At 47.3% G+C, this 20,091-nt stretch overlaps 1 protein-coding gene across 1 annotated transcript in view; it reads left to right on the top strand.

Moving 5' to 3' along the window:
- ADAMTS16 (ADAM metallopeptidase with thrombospondin type 1 motif 16) overlaps positions 1-20,091 on the top strand; it is a 161,608-nt gene that overhangs the window by 25,492 nt on the left and 116,025 nt on the right. The gene's annotated exons all lie outside the window — the stretch shown is intronic.

The raw sequence follows: 20,091 nt of genomic DNA, 5'->3' as shown, positions 1-20,091 counted from the left end.
TCAGAGCCTGCTCGGGATTCTCTCTGTCCCCTCTCTCTGTGCCTCCCCTGCTTACGCGCACACTCTCTCTCTCTCTCAAAATAAACCGAAGAAACATTTTTAAAAAACCTTGTAAGATTTCCTTTGTGAAGAAAACATAACTTGTCAGAAACACGCACACGTACGTGCTCACATATAGTGATTTCAAAAAACCCTCTCCTCTTAGAAACTTTTCAATTTTCTGGATTTGGGGCGGGGGGAGGGGGTGGCAACCTGAGCTCCGATAACTCCGCGGGCCTAGGAGTTGCCCCGTAATTATCAGGTCTGTGATCCGAGCCAGGGCATGGAGTTCTTGTTTACTGATCATCCACTGTGTTCAAGCTCTTACCTGTATTTTAATCACATGTAAGGAGTATCTAACCTTTATGCGGGGCTTGGCATGTGGAGTTTGAATGTTCACGTAGAGACCAGGCCCGAGAGCCTCGGCATGCAGGGGGGCGGTGGTCGGTATAAGAGCAGATGCGCCGAGGGTGGGGGGTGGGGGAGACACTTCAGTCCTCAGCAGTCGTCATTTGACGCGTATGAGTTATGGTGAAAATGCCAGGGGTAAACGAGTCGGCACGTATCACGGAGATCACCGGATTATGTAATGTTTGAGGTAGTCGGTTGGTCCCCATTCTCTATGATCTAAGGTTCAGTTTCCTTGCCCTTTTTTAGTAAGTTGCAAATCATCTATTCGAGAAACTCTTTGGGCATAAACCTGTTGTTAAAAGCATACAAACATCTTCCAAGTCTGTGAAGGTCACACTGAACCCTGACTCCACTCTGCTGAGTCTTTTTTTTTTTAAGTTTATTTGTTTATTTTGAGGGACGGAGAGAGCGAGAGAGTGAGCCAGCAGGTGGAGGGGCAGAGAGGGAGGGAGGGAGAGAGCAGAGCCCAGGGAGGGGCTCGATCCCACAAAGCGTGGGATCGCGACCTCAGCCGAAGCCAAGAGTCGGACGCTCGAATCCCCACTCTGCTGAGTTTTTACAGAAGGTACCGACTTCTGCAAAATTAGAATCGGAGTCCACAAGTACTTGTGAGCACAGGCAGTTATGGGAGAAATAACGTAGGTTAGCCTCCCCTGTCTTTTGGGATATTGGTGGTTGAGAGAATGGCAGTTGTTCAGAATGATAGACAGGCTGAGTTAGAAGTAACAGCCACTCAGTTCAGCAAAACGTACGGGCGTGATTCAGCATAGCCGTTGGCCACTCTTAAGGCTACACACTCAGTCTGATTGTTCGGGCTGTTTCGTGGCCACGGCAGGGGAGGGGAGAGTCGTCGCCCAGCTTTCGTGGACTTGCTGTCTCTGAGCCATTCTGGAGAGTGAGTCCTCTGCTCCCTGCCTGGCAAAGGTGACAGGGGACCGCCATGTGAGGTTTCGAGAAGCCCTCTGTGATCACACTACGGAACCCACCGAGGCCTGGTTTCTTCACATGATTGGTGGCTTTTTGTGCATTTTGGGTGTTTTGTTGTTGTTCCTCTGGAAGTGATGGACCTGCCCGAGCTGTCTAGTCGCGAGCACCTTGTGACCGTGTGATCGCGGGTCGATGCGGTTTGAAGACCCGTAGGGCAATGTCCTCGATTGTCATGACTGATTCTGCCATGATGTTACCACTGCTTTCTTTCTTAAAAGAAAAAAAAAATTGCCTCCTAGTAAGTTCCTGATAACAGCCCATAAAGAGGGCATCTACGGAAGACCGTCTCAACAGGCACGGCCGCATTCTCTAACGATTCTACAGTTGGAGCTAATACTCTGGACATAGGGTCGCTTATGACTCTGTGGTCCCCTCACGGCTCTGACGTGTATCAGAGGACATCCAGTCACGGGATAACTGAGGCTGGAGCCCGTGCACGGTCGGATTTGGTATCTGTTGTAATGGATGTTTAAAGAAACGGCCTGGAGGGCCGCCTGGGTGGCTCGGTCGGTCGGTTAAGCGTCTGACTTCGGCTCAGGTCACGATCTCGCGGTCCGTGAGTTCGAGCCCTGCGTTGGGCTCTGTGCTGACTGCTCGGAGCCTGGAGTCCATTTTGGATTCTGTGTCTCCCTCTCTCTCTGCCCCGCCGCTGTTCATGCTCTGTCTCTCTCTGTCTCAAAAATAAATAAATGTTAAAAAAAATTTTTGTTTTTAAATAAAATAAAATAAAGAAATGGCCTGGAATGTTCTGTCTTAAAGAGGTCACGTCAGACATACAACGTCAGCACATGTGACTGTCCCAGGCCCTACGTTACGTTAGGCCGTGTTTTCGGTGTGGAGGTTGTTGTATGTGGTATTACTTTTGCTATTTGTCAGTGTGTCACCAGAAGACAATGGTGTCCAATAGAACTTGCCTGAGAATAAGGAAACTTAGTTAGACCAAATTCAACACAGGATCCGATGGTGTCCTAGCAGGTGGTTCATTTTACGGGCGACGTCCCGGCACCGTGTTATCTCACAGGCGTCCTGAGGGCAGGCCTGCAAGTCAGAGATGACAGATACGCACGGGGTGCAGGGCCCCCGGCCCTCATGTCACAAATGCTGTGCATGGATCTTACTGAACACGCACGTTGTCACAAAGCCCCCATCCCCCAGACCTGTGGCTCAGAGCCTGGGGAGGGGGCACGGGTTTCAGTGAGCTGCTCAGGGGGTTCTCAGGGACAGAGGGCTTTGAGGAGCAGACTGGATGCGCAGATAAGCCCTGCCGAGGGCCTTGTGAAACTGTTGCTCCTCGGGGCTGGCCCCCCCCACTGCGGCCCGGCCTCCTGCGCCCCCCCAGCCCAGCAGCCCAGCCCGGCCCTCACACAGGACAGGCTCATGGAGCTCGGTGGCCTGTTTTCTGAAAGCTCCACTGAGGTCCAGTTCACGTAACGGAACCGTAGCACGGTGAGCTCAGGGGCTGGTGAGTGTTGGGCGTGTGTACGGGGGTGCACACGTCCACGGCCCCGCAGCGACCCTCCTGTCACCGCAGCCCGTCCCGTGCCCGCCCCAGCCCGCAGCCTGATCCTTTCCTACATCACAGCTCTGCTTTGTCTGCAAGCTTCTTAGAAACGGGGCTTTCTCTCTAGCTGCTTGAGCTCCGCATAAGGTGCTTGGACCCACCACGTTCAGCAGCCCCCTTGCCTGACGTCATGAGCCTCACACAGAGAGACATTTGGGGTGTTCAAGCTCTGTTTCTTTACCCTCCCCCCCCCAAATCCCTGCCTTACAAGTCTGGTCTGAGGGGTCTTGACAATGGCATCCAGTCCCTGGAGCCGAGGCGGGGCCGTGGTTGGAGATCACTAAATTAGTAAAACCAATTTAAAATATTTTTTTAGTGTTTATTTATTTTTGAAGGAGAGAGAGAGACAGAGTGTGAGTCGGGGGGGGGGCAAGCAGAGAGAGGGGGAGACCCAGAATCCGAAGCAGGCTCCAGGCTCCGAGCCATCAGCACGGAACCCAACGTGGGGCTCGAACCCGCAAACCGCGAGATCATGACCTGAGCCGAAGTCAGACGCTCAACCGACTGAGCCACCCAGGTGCCCCTTAATAAAAGTAATTTTTTTTAAATTTTTTTTTCAACGTTTATTTATTTTTGGGACAGAGAGAGACAGAGCACGAACGGGGGAGGGGCAGAGAGAGAGGGAGACACAGAATCAGAAGCAGGCTCCAGGCTCTGAGCCGTCAGCCCAGAGCCCGACGCGGGGCTCGAACTCACGGACCACGAGATCGTGACCTGGCTGAAGTCGGACGCCCAACCGACTGTGCCACCCAGGCGCCCCAATAAAAGTAATTTTAATGTGATTAACGGAAATAGAGTGTGACCGTCCCGGAACCCGGGGCTGACAGCGCACGTCGGGAGGCACTATACCCGCAGCAGAAACCAGCGGCGAAGAGAAACACCTCGTCGCAGCATCCAGTAGGGCAAAGAGCGGGTGGGGGGGCCCGGTGGCAGCTTGCTGGGCTCACGGCAGGATTCACCCCAAGCCGGCAGCCCTGAGGGAAGGGCACCTTGGGGTCGCACCGTGGGAGGGACCGAGCGTGCGTGGAAAAGGCTTGTAGGTCCAGGTGGCAGCACCCTGGGGACCCGTGACCTCAAATGAGAAGCACTTGTGCCCACCGCACCCCGTGCCTGTGGATTTCTCGGTCCGGAGGACCCAGGCAGTGGGTGCTCTGCCGTGACTTCCCCGCGCTGCCCTTGACCTTGGTCTTCCTCTCTCAGCAAGCTCAGAGGCTGGCAGGCCACCTCCTCTCTGCTGAGGCTTCCCACGTGCTGTCCCCCTTCCTTAGAAATCTGTCCTGCGGCTTTGACGCCGGTAAAATCTCTCTCCCCCTCCCTCTGTCTTTTTGCAACCTTGAAGTGTATGTACAATCCCTACTGTCATCCTGGGAGATAGCTGTAGATCATCCACCCTTTGTTTGCAAAGATAGGAACTCGGTTTCAGGACCCACACATAGTCACCCCCACACTCCGAGGAGAGGCCGACTCAGGACTTGAACCGGATCTTTGGCCTCCGCAGCCACCACCAGTCATTGCCTTGTTGCTGCGGGTGCCACCAGGTTGGGGCTCATGTCCATCCCACCACGGAGAGCCATGTGATGGCAGGCAAGTCGCCACACCCCACCCTGTCGCCACAGCCTTGAAGGTGAGCCAACCCCCGGCCAGGAGAGGGCTGGTGGAGTGGGTGGGGCCGCAGGGAACACCGTGCTCCTGGAACAGGAGCAGAGGCCTGCTCAGCGGCGGGGGTGTCCTGAGTGTCCGGCAAGGGGGCAGGAGCGCAGCCTGGGGGTGATGCTCCCCGGAGCCTGACCGTGGAGAGGACCGATCCTGTCTGCAAGTAAAGGATGTCACCGCAAGGCTGTGAGTAGGTAGGGACTGGCTTCATGCTTCCCGTCACCCCCCACTCCCCAAATAAAAGGTAGAGAAGAAACCCAGAGGGGAGCAAGAGTGGAACTGGCAGATGGCGAGTGTAGCTCTCAGGCGTGGCAGTGGAGGGTGGTCCGGGGACAGCTCCAGAAGCCTCCAGTGTGCCCTCTCTGGAGGGGAATTTGCAGGCAGGTCTGTCCAGTTGGAACAGGTCCTGCCGAGTGGTTGGTATTCCTGTTGCGATCGGCACCAGCAGCAGCAGCAGCAGCAGCCTTAGCTGGTGAATCTGTCACGTGACTAGTTTGCAAAATCACACACATCAGCGACTGCCCTGTGGGGCCATTGGGCCATTGCAGTGGCTGTGGCTTCTGTGTGGCCCACAGCCTTCCCTCAGGGGACCTCCTTGTCTCAGTTCGCCGGAAATGCCACCTTCCCAGCAAGGCCGCCCTGACTGCCATATTTGAAATTGAAACCTCCCTTGTCATGCTCCGCGTGTCCTCCTCATTCTGAGTTTCTTCTTCTTTTTTTTTTTAATAGACATTTTTCAGAGCAGGCTTAGGCTCACAGCAAAATGGATGAGTTTGCATTGACATGCTATTATCACACAAAGTCGATTCCCTTTGGGGTCACTCTTGACGTAGGTTCTGTAGGTGTGACAAGTGTTGGTGACGTGAAATCCACCGTTAGAGTGTCACCCGGAGTCATTTCACTGCACTAAAAGCCCTGCGCTCTGCCTTTTTATACCTCCCTTCACACTAACCCGTGGCAACCTCTGATCTGTTCTTTTCTTTTTTATTTATCTTATTTATTTATTTTTCTGACCATTCATTGTCACGTTAGCTAACATACAGTGCATCCAGTGTGCTCTTGGCTTCAGGAGTAGATTCCCATGAGTCATTGCTTCCACACAACACCCAGTGCTCATCCCAACAAGCGCCCTCCTCGATGCCCATCCCCCATTTTCCCCCCTCCCCACCCCCATCCACCCTCTGTTTGTTCTCTGCATTTAAGAGTCTCCTATGGTTTGCCTCCTTCTCTGTTTGTAACTATTTTTCCCCCTTCCTCTCCCCCATGGTTTTCTGTTAACTTTCTCAAATTCCATATATGAGTGAAAACATATGGTATCTGTCTTTCTCTGCCTGACTTATTTCACTCAGCATAATACCCTCCAGTTCCATCCACCTTGTTGCAAATGGCCAGATTTCATTCTTTTTCATCACCAAGTACTATTCCGTTGTATATGTAAACCACATCTTCTGTATCCATTCATCAGTTGATGGACATTTGGGCTCTTTCCATAATTTGGCTATTGTTGAAAGTGCTGCTGTAAACATTGGGATGCATGTGCCCCTAAGAATCAGCACTCCTGTATCCTTGGGATAAATTCCTAGGAGAGCTATTGCTGGGTCGACTGTAGTTTTGCCTTTTCCAGAATGTCATGGAATTGGAATCCTATGGGATGCAGCCTTTTCAGATTGGCCCCTTTCATTTAGCGATATGCTTTTAAGGTCCCTCCATGCTTTTTCATGGCTTGAGAACTCATTTCTTGTTAGTGCTCACTAGTATTTCATGTCTGGATGGACCCCAGCTTACTTACCCATCGTCCTACTGACGGCCATCTTGGCTGCTTATTAATAAAGCCGTTATGAATATCTGTGGGCAGGTCTTTTGCGTGAACATAAAGGTTTCAACTCTTTGGGGTAAACACCGAAGAGAATGATTGCAGGTCTTATAGCAAGGATGTGTTTGGTTTTGCAAGAAACTGCTACACCGTCTCCCAAAGCGGCCGCCCCATGTCACATTCCCACCAGCGGTGAGGAGCATCTCCACGGATCCACGCCCTCATCTGCGTGTGGCGGCGTCAGGGTTCCGGATGGTGGTCGGTCTAACAGGTGTGCGGTCTTACGTCACTGTCGTTTTCCTTTGCAATTTCCCTTATGCCGTACGAAGTGGAGCATCTTTTCATACGCTTGTTTGCCATCCGCATGTTTGATTTAGTGAGGTCTTGGTTAAGGTCTTTGGCTTACGTTTTTAGCGTGTTGCTTGTTTTCTTACGGTTGAGTCCTTTGTCTGATAGGACTTTAGCGTCTATTTTCTCCCAGCCCGTGGCATGTCTTTTTGTTCTCCCTTTTCTTTTCATGTTTATTTATTATTGAGAGAGTGAGAAAGACAGAGCGTGAACGGGGGAGGGGCAGAGAGAGAGGGAGACACAGAATCCGAAGCAGGCTCCGGGCTCCGAGCTGCCAGCACAGAGCCCGACGCGGGGCTCGAACTCACAAACCGCGAGATCATGACTTGAGCCGAGGTCGGACGCTCAACCGACTGAGCCAGGCAGGTCCCCGTGTCTTTTTGTTCTCTTGACAAAGCGGAATTTTTAAATTTTAAAGAAGCTCCGCTCATCTGTTTCTTCCACGGATCCTGTCTTTGGTGTTGCATCTAAGAAAGTCACTGCATGCCCGGGGCCATCTCGATGTTCCCCTAGGTCATCTTCCAGCAGCTTTACAGTTTTGCATTTTACAAGGTCTTCAATCCATTTTGAGTGAATTTTCGTGAGTCTGTGTCTGGATTCGTTTCTTTGCCTGTGGGTGTCCAGTTATCCAATTAGTGTTTGTTGGAAGAACTATCTTTTCTCCATCGTATTGCCTTTGCTTCTTTGTCAGAGATGAGTTAACCGTACTTACGGGGGTCTGTCTCTGGACTCTCTGTGCTGTTCCATTGATCTGTCCATCTCTGCTTTCTCCAGTATCGCGCTGTCTCGATTACTGTAGCTTTACAGGAAGTTGTGAAGTTGGGTCGGTGTCAGACTTACGACTTTGTTCTTCTCCCTCAATATTTTCGAGGGTAGCCTGAGTCATTTGCCATGCCATAGAAACTTTAGACTCGGTTTGTTGATATTAACAAAACAACATGCGAGAATTCTGATTGGAATTGGGTTGAATCGATAGATCAAGTTGGGAAGAACTGACGCGTTTCCTTTTAACCTCTTACCATTTGTTTTTACGTCTATCGTTATTCTCACCCCGTCTATCGTTATTCCCTCACCCCCCCCCCCGCCACCTCACACTGGAATAGAAGTTCCAGGAAGGCAGCCGTATTTGTCTGTTTTGTTCATAGTTGCATCTGGATTTGCCTAGAAGAGCACCTGACTCACAATAGGCAGTTGCCAAATATTCACCGAATTCATCAAATGAGTGAATGAGTGAAGGAACACACTGCAGAGTCCTTGGATGAGAAGGACTGGGAACTTCTTCCACTGTGGAATTGAAGTCATGTCTAAATGTCATACAGCTCTGTAGGAATCTATTCTAATGTGCAACCCATGGTATTTTGGTTACATTAAGTAGAAGCAGTATGTTCCATGTCTTGACTCAATAACTTTGCTTAAATATTTCTTTGTGTCTTGGGAATGTACCGAAACAGGATCTGAGGATTTAAGTTTGAGCTGTTCTTGTTCAAATATTATTGTTGTCAGCCAAAAGTAATCTTACTGAGCAATCAATCTAAGATAATATGTTTTGAACATTTGGGCTGGGCCATTTTTATAGAGATGCTGGTGGATGTGAATTGTAAGATTGTTTCTAACTGTATGATATATATGATGGTAGAGAAATGCTGTAGCAACCTCTCATATATCTAGCAAATCAGTCTTAAAAAGTAAGCTCCCAAAGATTTGCTTTTCACCATTTGCCTTAGAGTAGTACTTTCCAGTGAAACTTTATTACCATGATAGAAATACCTGTGCTGTCCAGTATGGTAGCCATTAGGCACACGTGGCTACTGAGTCATTGCGACATTAAACTTATAACTACGACTTCACTTTATTTACATTTAAATTGGAATCAGGCTCTGGGCTGATGGCTCAGAGCCTGGAGCCTGCTTCCAATTCTGTGTCTCCCTCTCTCTCTGCCCCTCCCCCGTTCTTGCTCTGTCTCTGTCTCAAAAATAAATAAACGTTAAAAAAAAGAAAAATTTAAATTTAAATTGGAATATCCACATATGGCTCTTGAGCCATTGGAGAACTGGAATTTTAATTTTACTCTACATTAATTAAAATTTAGGGGCCACCATTGTGGACGGTGCATGTATAGACTTGCCCTCTAACAGAGACGTATACCCTTATAATAGATTGGTCTGAAAGGTCTCGTAAAATTGAACAGCACACACAAAAGCAGTAACAACAAATTCGCTAATCTGGGAACACATGCTACAATAACATTTCATCTCCAAAAGAAGTTTGATCCCCCATTATAAATACGTGCCACAGTCCATTTTATTATCTATATTCCTTACCTTTTGCATCTTCGTTGCATTTTCCTGAGGTGTGCTCATTTGGTTCTAAAAACCAGATCTTCGATTTACTAAGACTTCTTTGGTTTGATCGTCACAATGTCGGTCTATTTGCTAATTCATATACTCTGAATTTACTTATTTTTAATTAGCCTTTCTGGTTTCCACATGGCCATTAATTGTGTTTTAAAACACTTTTTGAGCGAGTGCTTGGGTTGCTCAATCTTTATTTAGAAGGAAAGCATTCAGGATGTGGAATTTCTCTAAGTGCCGCATGAGTGCCTCTCACCATTTTTTACAGAACCAGGGTTTGGATTCTTTGATAATCTCTGTTGATTTCCAGTTTTCAATTTCATTGACTTCTGCTCTAATTCTTACTATTTATTTTCTTCTTCTTCCTTTGGGTTTTATTTGGTTTTATTTTTCTTGTTTCCTAAGGTGAAAATTTAGGTCATTGATTTTAGATCTTTCGTCTTTTCTAATACATGCTTTCAAGACTAGAGATTTCCGTCTCAGCACTGCTTTCCTTGCATCTTATAAATTTGGATACATTGTGTTTTCATTTTAATTTAGTTCAGAAAGTTGTCTTGAATTTCCTCTTTGATCTGTGTGTTATTTACAAGTGTGTTGTTTCATCATCACATAGTTTGAGATTTTCCACTTATCTTCTTGTTATTGATTTCTATGTTAATTCTCTTGTGGTCTGAGAGTGGACACTGTATGATTTTTAATCTTCTAAATATTTTAAAATATGCGTTGTGGCTCAGAATGTGGTCGGTCTTGGCGAGTATTCCGTGTGCGCTTGGAAACAGTGTATTTTCTGCTGTTGTTGGATGAAGTCGTCTAAGGAGGTCTTACATCCAGTTGATGGATGGTGTTGCAGAGTTCACTATGTCCTTACTGATTTTCTGCCTGCTGGGTCTCTCCATTTCTGGGAGAGGGTGCTGGAATCTCCAACCATGAGAGTGTGTTCATCTGTTTCTCTCTGCAGTTCTATCAGTTTTTGTCCTATGTAGTTTGGTGCTCTGTTATCAGGGGCATACATGTTAAGAATTGTTAGGTCTTCTCAGAGAGCTGACCCCTTTATCATTATGTATGGTCCTATCCCTGATAAATTCACTTTGAAGTCTGTTCTGTCGGAAAGTAACATAGCTATTCCTGCTTCCTTTTGATTACTATTAGCATGGTATATTTTTCCATCTATTTAGTTTTAATCTATATGTGTGTTAGATGTAAAGTGGATTTCTTGTAGACAATGTACAGTTGAGTCTTGTGTTTCGATGCATCCTGACAATCTCTGCCTTTTCATTAGTTTGTTTAGAGCATTGACACTCAAAGTGATTACTGATGTAGTTGGATTAATACCTACTCTATTTGTTACAGTTTTCTACTTGTTGCCCTTGTTCTTTGTTCCTATTTTTGTCTTCCACTCTTTTTCTGCCTCTTGTGGTTTTAAATGAGCATGCTATAGGATTCTGTTTTCTATCCTTTTTAGCATCGAACTTGTATTTCTGGGTTTTTTTTTTTTGCATGTTTTAGTTGTGGTTCTAGAGTTTGTAATATACATTTACAACGAATCCAAGTTCACTCTCAACTACCACCATCACTGGTGTTACTCTCCAGGGGCCATACTACGTACGCCCCCCCCCCCCCAAAGAATAGACCTAATGGTGGTGGTAGAGAGGAAGCCCTGATGTGCTGGTGAGGACATAGATATTGGAGTCATTTAGCCTGGATTTTAATCTTAGCTCGTCCATTTACTAGGTCTACAATGTTGAACAACTTTTTTTTTTTTTTAAATTTTAGTGTCCCTTTCCTTTAAATGGGAATATTAATTCTCATTTTATACGTCAGCTACTGGAATAGGAATAATAAATAGAGCAAAACAGGGGCATCTGGATGGTTCGGTCACTTGAGCACCTGACTCTTGCTTTTGGCTCAGATCGTGATCCCAGGGTCATAGGATTGAGCCCCACATCAGGCTCCATGCTGAGCGTGGATCGTGCTTGGAATTCTCTCTCTGTCCCTCTGCTGCTCCCTCGCCCTTGGACCATAAATACATACATACATACATACATACAGCACATTACTTACCACATAGGTGGAACCCAAGACAAAGCAATTATTATTTCATAGGTGTTTATGTGCATAGTAGTATACCTAGTAAATGCTCTGCTAATTAATAAGCCACCTGTGAGCTAATAAAGTATATTGGGTTTTGAAGTGACCCAATACATGCCTCTGTGTTTCCTTAGCTCTTCCTGTCACTTTTCCCTTTTCCCTACGTTCTGTATTCCGAATGCATTGTAAGATACGAACAACAAGAATAACTCAAAAGAATAGACCTATGTATCCTTTTTAAAACCACTGATAACATCAGTTCTGGAGACAGGGGAAGATCTGTGCAGGTGAGTGGTTGTCCTAAAAGTGGACCCCAACTTGGACCCAGGCACTGCGTTGCAAGAGATGCTGGACCCCTGAGAGTTACCCACCAGGGGAGCCACCCACCTGGCAGCTAAGCGCATGCTGTGACCAAGACCCACGAGGACAGGAGCTTCCAGGGGTGTTCGGCGTCCTGAGTGGGAGGGCTGTACCGTGCACGCCCGCTTCTGAGCCCAGACTCACAGACAAGTTATTCCCTCCCCGGAGGGGAGCAGGTGAGGGGCAGGATTCTGTGCTCCCGGGTCCCGCCCCACTGAAGAAACCATGAGTGGGCGAGAAGCTTTTACCACCAACACTCCTGGTTCAGTCGTCAAGCAGGCGTCTCCTGGGAGAACAAATATCATTTCCATCTGGGCTCTAACCATACGTTATGTCACTACTAACATTCCGTTATGTAGCAGGGCAGGAAATATTGGTAGCTTAATGTTTGAGTGAGTTAAAATCAGTATAAAAGACAAAAAATATGAGCATTCTTCAGATTTTAAGGACAAGGGCACTCACAGTGTTGACCCCTTAAAGCTTCAGTGAGGAAGTTTCAAAACAAAGACAGCTTCTGATGCTAGTAGTGGACAGGCAACGAGACTCGGGAAGGGCCTTAAATATATTCATTGTCCTTGATCATTTGGAACAGCCAGGATAATCACAGTGCATTCTTTTTTTTTAAATTTTTTTAACATTTATTTATTTTTGAGACAGAGAGAGACAGAGCATGAATGGGGGAGGGTCAGAGAGAGAGGGAGACACAGAATCCGAAACAGGCTCCAGGCTCTGAGCCGTCAGCCCAGAGCCCGACGCGGGGCTCGAACTCACGGACCGCGAGATCGTGACCTGAGCCGAAGTCGGACGCTTAACCGACTGAGCCACCCAGGCGCCCCAATCACAGTGCATTCTTAAATCGCCCTCTGAAATCACAGCCCTGCTTCCTCCTGCTGTAAAATCCACCCAAAGCCTGATTGGCTAATGGCACAAGCTTGCGGTGGAGCGTGCCCTTTCCGTGTTGGTGTGCGGGGGGTGTAGATGGTTGGCGCATTACCCAAGCTGCACTTGTTCTGCTCCGCTGGTTTTCACACTGGCCCAATTTGTCCGGGTCCCCAAATCCAAAGCGAATTCGACCAAGGATAAATTTGTTTGCATCATGCAAATGGGGGAAGGCGTGGAAAAAGTCTCCTGCTTAAAAGACCACCCTTCTGTGCCTAATTCAGTCGTTCTCCAGTCAGCCTCCATCAGTCTCCAACCTTCAGTCCGCTTCTGGTCAACATCCAGTCAGCCTCCACTTAGCCTCCACCAGCCTTTAGACTGCCTTCACTTAGCCACCATCAGTCTCATGTCAACCTTCAGTCAACATCTGTCAGCCTCCTGTCAACCTCCAGTCAGCCCCCACTCAGCTTCCACTCAGCCTCCAGTCAGCCTCCACAGCCTCCACTCAGCCTCCAGTCAACCTCTAGTCAGCCTTCATTTACCCTCCACTCAGCTTCTAGTCAACCTCCAGTCAGCCTCCACTTGGCCTCCAGTCAAACTCTAGTCAGCCTTCATCAGCCGCCAGTCATTGTCCAGTCAGTGCCCAGTCCACCCCAGTCAGCCTGCAGCTGATGACTTCCACAGCCTCTCCCTTCTTCCCATGCACTGACGGCGAGTGCTCAGGGGACACGGATGTGATCTGATGGCACTGTGGTAGGAACTGGGGTTTAGGCTCAGGCCTCTTGGTGGATTATGATGACTGAATCACAGCAAAACTGACAAGATGCGGGCATCTAGCTTTAACCTTTGCGAACTGCCAGGGGTCAAAATGTTAGGCTTTTGAAACGACAGGTGAGCAATACGAAGGCCACCAGGGACCAGTTTTACAACCAAGCAAACAGCATGTTGAGGCCTGGACTTACGTGGGTTTAGGATGATGGGTGATTCCTATGACCAGCGCGTCAACCCCATTGTCCTTGCAGGCGGGTGGGTTGAGGAGGCCCAGGGCCCAGCCAGGTGTAGCAGTGATGGGGTAAAAAGAAGCAGATGGAAGATCTCCTGGAGAAAGAGCCTCTTGGTTTGTTTGGCCTTTTAGAAGATTCTGGGAGAATTTTGATTTTCACAGCATCACACATAATCACGCAGCGAGACTTCCTGTGGGCTCGGGCATGGCCAGGGGTGGACTGGGTTGGGGCAGGTTCTGCTTAGATCCTGAGGTTCCTAAGGGAATACAAAGCAGAATGCAACTTCTATAAAAGTTCTAGAAAAGTTGCAATTGTCGTGTGTTTCTGAAACATCACCGAGAAGACTAGAATGAGCAGAATATTCCTCGAGCAAATGATGCTTTTGGAAAAACAAAAACAAAAACACAGAGGAGGATAAAATTAAATCAGTTGGGAAATGAAATGCCTGTTTCTCCTCATGAGCCAAATCACACGTCTGCCTGTTGGTTGATGGTGAGCCCTCTTGCAAAGGGTCCTGGGTTCACCTGAGGCAAGTGTGGAACCAGTTCGGTGGGGATCCGTTACGCGGCAGGGGACACAGCCTCAGCGCTCGGACATTTATACCTCTCTTCCTAATTTCCGTTTGATTTGTTTTTAATTTTTTAAGCTTCTTTATTTTATGTTGAGAGAGACAGAAACAGTGCAGGCAGGGGAGGGGCAGAGAGAGAGGGAGACGGAGAATCCCAAGCAGGCTCCCTGCTGCCAGTCCAGAGCCAGGTGCGGGGCTCGAACTCACGAACCGTGAGATCGTGACCTGAGCCGACACCAAGAGTCGGACGCTTAACCGACTGAGCCACCCGGGTGCCCTTCCGTTTGATTTTTTGATTCATGCAACTTTTCCGGGCAGCTTCTATTTCAAGTTTGATTTTCATTGAACTGAATTATTTACCGAAGTATGTCGACACACGATGTTATGTTAGTGTCAGCTGTACCGTGTAGTGATTTGACCTTACGCCATGTTCACAAGTGACACCTGTCACCAGACACCGCTATTACATGACCATTGGCCGTGTTCCCTATGCTGTGCCTTCCATCCCTGTGACTTATTCCTTCCCTAACTGGAAGCCTGTGCCTCCCTCTCCCCTTCACCCACTCTGCCCATCCCCCAGTCCCTGCCCCTCGGGCAGCCATCCGCGTGATGTGTGTATTTCTGGGTCTGTTTCTGCCTTTTCAACTGCTCGTTTTGTTTTTTAGATTCCACGTGAGTGAAGTCGTATGGTGTTTGTTTTTCTACGTCTTCCTCCTTTCATTCAGCATAATTTACTTCTGAATCCGTCCATGTTGCAAATGGCGAGATTTCATTCTTGTTTATAGCCAAGTAATATTCCATTTTGTGGACAGCTTTTATAAATATGTGCATTGATATACAAGTTTTTTATTCTTATTTAAAGCAAGTATATAGTAATATCACTATAGTTCTTTACTTTAGTTTTCTCACTAAGTAAATTTGGGTATAATTCTCTATCGGTAACTATCTAGTTCTTTCAAATGTTGACTTTGTTCTCTAATACATACACGCTCATTTATATAACCTGTCATCGGGGGGCATTTCAAGTATCTCTCATTTCGGGGGCTGTCGTATTTATTTTTACTATGATCTACATCCTTTTACGCATCTTGCGATACGTGTGTTAGAATTTTCATAGGGTAACTTTGCGATACGTGTGTTAGAATTTTCATAGGTAACTGCAGATTTATTAGGTTGAAAGTACATGCATGTACATTTCTGAGACAATGTCAATTCTTTCCAAAAGTACTTTACCAATTTACTAATCTTCCTCACATCTTGACCATGACAGGGTATACGCTGACTTTCCACCTGCAGGTAGGACAGATGAGAAAGTGCACCTCGTTGTGATTTTTGTCTTCTTGCTAAAATTGGAAGGAAGTAGGATCAAACCCCCTTTTTTTTAATAACTCTCTCCCTATCTGTGAATCTCTTTTCTTCTTTTTTGTCTTCTTTTGTTTCTTTTCCATTCCTTTTTTGAAGTTGTATTACTTCTTCATTGTTGGTGTTTATGGATTGTTTTTAAGGATCATAGTTTTTGTCGTAGGCATTCAAGAATTCCCACTGAGTGGGGCGCCTGGGTGGCTCAGCTGGTTGAGCATCCGGCTCTTGATTTCGGCTCAGGTCATGATCTCACGGTCTTGGAATCGGGCCCACGTCAGGCTCCCTGCTGAGTGTGGGGCCTGTTTGGGATCCTCTCTCTCTCTCTCTCTCTCTCTCTCTCTCTCTCCCTCTCTCCCTCTGCCCCTCTCCCCTGCTCGCATGCTCGCATGCTCTCTCTCAAAATAAATGGAGAAACATAAAAAAAAAATTCCTGATAACTTGTCATTCGACTTGATGGTATTTTTCACCACACCCAAACATTGAATTTACCCAAATTTATCGATCCATTTCTCTGCGGCTTCCTGATTTTGTTTCCCGGTTACAAGTGTCTATACCAGAATTACAAATATATATATTTTATTTCATCTTTTTTACTTTTTATCATTCTTTGCTGCACCTGACCTGTATTTTGGTGAATAAGGGAGAAAGAAGAAATCTAGATTTATTTTTTCCAAAGAGCTGACCAGTTTTCTCAAGATTGTTTATTGAATGATTCCCTTTCTTCCTACTCTCTGAAAAACTTCCTCTAATGTCAGCTATGTTTTCATGTAATTGTGGATGCATATTCTGTTTAATTTATTTGTCTGCAGAGATCCAACAAGTTTCAGTTGTGGATACAACGGACTCACACAGGGGCACCCGGGTGGCTCAGTCGGTTGAGCATCTGACTTCGGCTCAGGTCAGAATCTCCCGGTCCGTGATTTCGAGCCTGGCATCGGGCTCTGTGCTGATAGCCTGGAGCCTGCTTCGGATTCTGTCTCTTGTCACTCTCTGCCCCTCCTCCACTTGCACTCTGTCTCTATCAAAAACAAATTATTAAAAAAGTTAAAAAAGCGACCCTCACACCATATCTGACTTTGGAACTTCAGCGTTTCCTTCACAGACAGTGCTGAGTGAGAAACAGCATTTTCTGAGTACCAACAGAGCACATACTCTTTCCGTCCGTGCAAGTGCAGTGTGAGCGTTAGGTGAACTTCCCAGCGTAAAAGGATTTACGGAGCTGGCCAGGAGAGAGACGGGCCCCGGGAGAGCTCCTTGGCACAGTGAGGAGCCCACTGGCCTCTTTCTGAAAGCTTGGTTCATAATCCACAGCTGGTTACTGTGGGCAGGTGTACCATAGACATCAGATGAGTTTCCAAATGAATATCCTTGGGTCAATAAAGAACAGCTTTCGCAAGAAAACATTCATCTTCCATGGCTTATCTAACCTCTTCGGTAAGCTTGCAAACTAATGCTGAAGCAAGACAAAGGGGTTGGTTTTTCTGTGCGTTTCAGCGTCTGTGGATTATCAGGGACATCAAAACATCGGCCTTATCAGCCCTCATATTCTCTGTATTTAACGAAACTGGGGTTGACTACTTTGCTAATGAAAGTTAAGAAGACCCTCCAGCTGCAGGAGGTCACCGCTGCCCAAGGATCTGGTGTTCTCAGCCTCGGGCACCCACAGCGGCGTCTTGAACTGGGCGAGCGGGGGGAGCAGGAGTGGTTTTTGAGCCCGAACAGCTGTCGGAGAACACAGGGTTTAGATGCGGAAGCCAGAAGAAGAAAAAGTAAGACAGCAGGCCAGAGCACAGATGTGTTTGGGGCCATGGTGGAGTTGGGGTGCAGGGGCATTTGGGTATCGGGGGGGGGGGTCTTGTGCTGTATGGTGAAAATCCCCCCAGAGAGCCCCCTGAGTCATCAGAAAAGAATCAGCATCAGAGGTGAAGCGTATTTTACATTCTTTGCTTCATTAACTCAGCACATCTTGTTTTGCGTCTTTTCTGTGCGTCATGTGTTTAAAAGAGATTAATTGGTGAGCTACGAAGTCCTGGCAGGCAGCTAGCCCGATCCCCACTTCCTAGACGACAACGCAGCACAGAGAGGCTGAGTAAACCATCGGAAGTCACACAGGTCGCATTATTGCCGTGGATGGTGAATGCCAGGGTGTGGCACTCAGCTGGGGCTCCAGGGACACCTACTGCGCATTCTCCAGGAGCTGATGGTCTCTGAGGGGTGATTAGAAAGACAAGGAGCAGTTCACATATCAGAGAAGGTTTCTTTAAGATGAAAACTGCATTCTTTTTTTTTTTTTTAAGTTTAATACATGAACTGGTTACCTTCTAAAGTGTGGAAGAACCGTTGGGTCGTGTTGAGCACATGCCGATTCCTCCTGCTGGTCCGGGTTTAATTTAAATGCAAACGCGATGTAAGCCCACGGGCCTTGGCTGTTCTGCAGTTCCACGTTTGTCTATTCCTTGATAGAACTGTGAACTTCAGCAGGTGGAGGTCTAGAGGACACAGAGATTCCCAGGTCGTTCCCAGAGAGCCCTGCGGGAGAGGTGCCTCCCCCTTGTGATGCAGGACAAAAATTCCAGGCATTTTACCTTTCCACTGACAGGTGGTACCTGGACCTGGGGGTCTACCCCCTACGGTGCTGATGGCTTCCTTGATAATTCACCCAGTGTACCCTCTCCCCCACCAGCAGGAACTCTAGGGCCAACGCTTAATCTCTGAATGTCCAATCAGCTGGTCTCTCCTTTTTCTCTCCCACCCCCAACCCGACTGTTCCCTAGAGTCCCGTCTGTCCCTTTACCCAAGATCTAAGAAGTGCTCCTGCCCCCCACCCCCACCTGTCATCCCACAGTCTGCAGACTTCCAGACTCGCACAGCAACCCCCCCTAAATGAGATTCAGCCTCGGGCTCCTAAATCAGAGGCACACTGAGAACAGGGACGCGTGCATCAACCTCTCTGAGTACCTAATCAGTGTCCAGCTCGGTGTAGGAAATTATCAAAGTGACTTTGGGAAAAATCGGCCCGATTGTAAGGCTGGTGGTTTAGCATCAGAGAGTTCTAAGTGACAGCTGGACAGTTCTGCAGAGACAATTCATCGTCTTCTCAAATCAGGGCGATATTGAATAACATTTATAAGGGGTGCAAAAAATTGTCTCTAACCCCATAATCCAGCAGTGCCACTGACATTACTTATGTAAGAAAACACACGGATTCTAAAAACTTGAGTGGTGCAGAAAGATACGAAGATGCAAGCAGGGTCCCTCCTGCAGTCTTCTCCCCAAAGACAGCCGCCCACGGCCACCCGCGATGGCTCTCACTTCTTCCAGGGAGGTTCTCTACATGCAGACCATGCTTTTTAAAATGGACGTGCTTGGGATCGCAGCATCTATTATACACTGTATAAATTTAATCCTTTTTGGAAACCCTTGAAGTATAAACCGTCGAAGCGCAGGTTCTGAACTGACTCTGATTTTGCTCAAATCCCAACTCTATTTCCTAGCCGGGTTGCCTTGGAAACAGAAGTGAACCACTGTAGTTCTCTGTCCTCACCCTTGAGAAGAGAGTAATACGATACCCCTAACACAGAATTGCAGTCAGTGATGTAAATAAGGCATCATAAGGGCGCCTGAGTGGCTCAGTCCTTTAAGTGTTCGACTCTTGATTTCGGCTCAGGTCATGATCTCACAGTTCGTGGGATCGAGCCCCACATTGGGCTCTGTGCTGACAGCGTGGAGCCTGCTTCGGATTCTCTCCCTCCTTCTCTCTCTGTCCCTCCCCGGCTTTTGTGCACTCACTCTCTCTCTCTCAAAATAAATAAGTAAACGTAAAAAAATTTCGATAAGGTATTATACAGATGTTATCCACAGTCTCAGGAACTTGAGAAAAAATGTTTAATTATGTATAATAATTATGATTATCATCAGCACATAATTATCTGATCTTTTTTTAATCTTCTGTTCTCTTCAAATATACAAATATACTTTAAAAACATTACCCTGAGGGGCACCTGGGTGGCTTGGTCGGTTAAGCGTCCGACTTCGGCTCAGGTCATGATCTCACGGTCTGTGAGTTCAAGCCCCGCGTCGGGCTCTGTGCTGACAGCTCAGAGCCTGGAGCCTGTTTCAGATTCTGTGTCTCCCTCTCTCTCTGCCCCTCCCCTGTTCATGCTCTGACTCTCTCTGCCTCAAAAATAAATAAATGTTAAAAAATTTTTTAAATAAAATACAAAAATTAAAAAAAATTTTTTTTAAATAAAAAAATAAAAACATTACCCCGAATTAATTGGTAAGCCTTTAAATGATTTATTTTTATTATTTTCTGTTTTGTGCTCTTACACACAATGCTGCACTTATACGGTCATATATATTGGTCCGTGTTGGGGAAGTGCCTATACAAAGCATTGAGAAGAATTCCAAAAGGCTAACTCCTTAGACCTGATGGCACATTTTCAGTGCTGGTGGACGTAGCAGGAAACCACGGCAGCCGCCTCCCGGCTCCGCCCCAGTGACCACTTTTCCAGAACCACACTTTGCCATGGATTCTCCGGCACTTGTTATTATCAGGTTTTAAAAATATCTGTCACTGTAGGGGCGCCTGGGTTGCTCAGTCGGTTAAGCATCCGAGTTCGGCTCAGGTCATGATCTCACAGTTCGTGAGTTCAAGCCCGCATTGG

Source organism: Felis catus, chromosome A1 (genome assembly GCF_018350175.1).
Source record: "Felis catus isolate Fca126 chromosome A1, F.catus_Fca126_mat1.0, whole genome shotgun sequence".
Lineage (NCBI taxonomy): Eukaryota > Metazoa > Chordata > Mammalia > Carnivora > Felidae > Felis > Felis catus.
The sequence above is the reverse complement of the archived record's forward strand: the minus strand, read 5'-3'. Positions and strand labels throughout refer to the sequence as shown.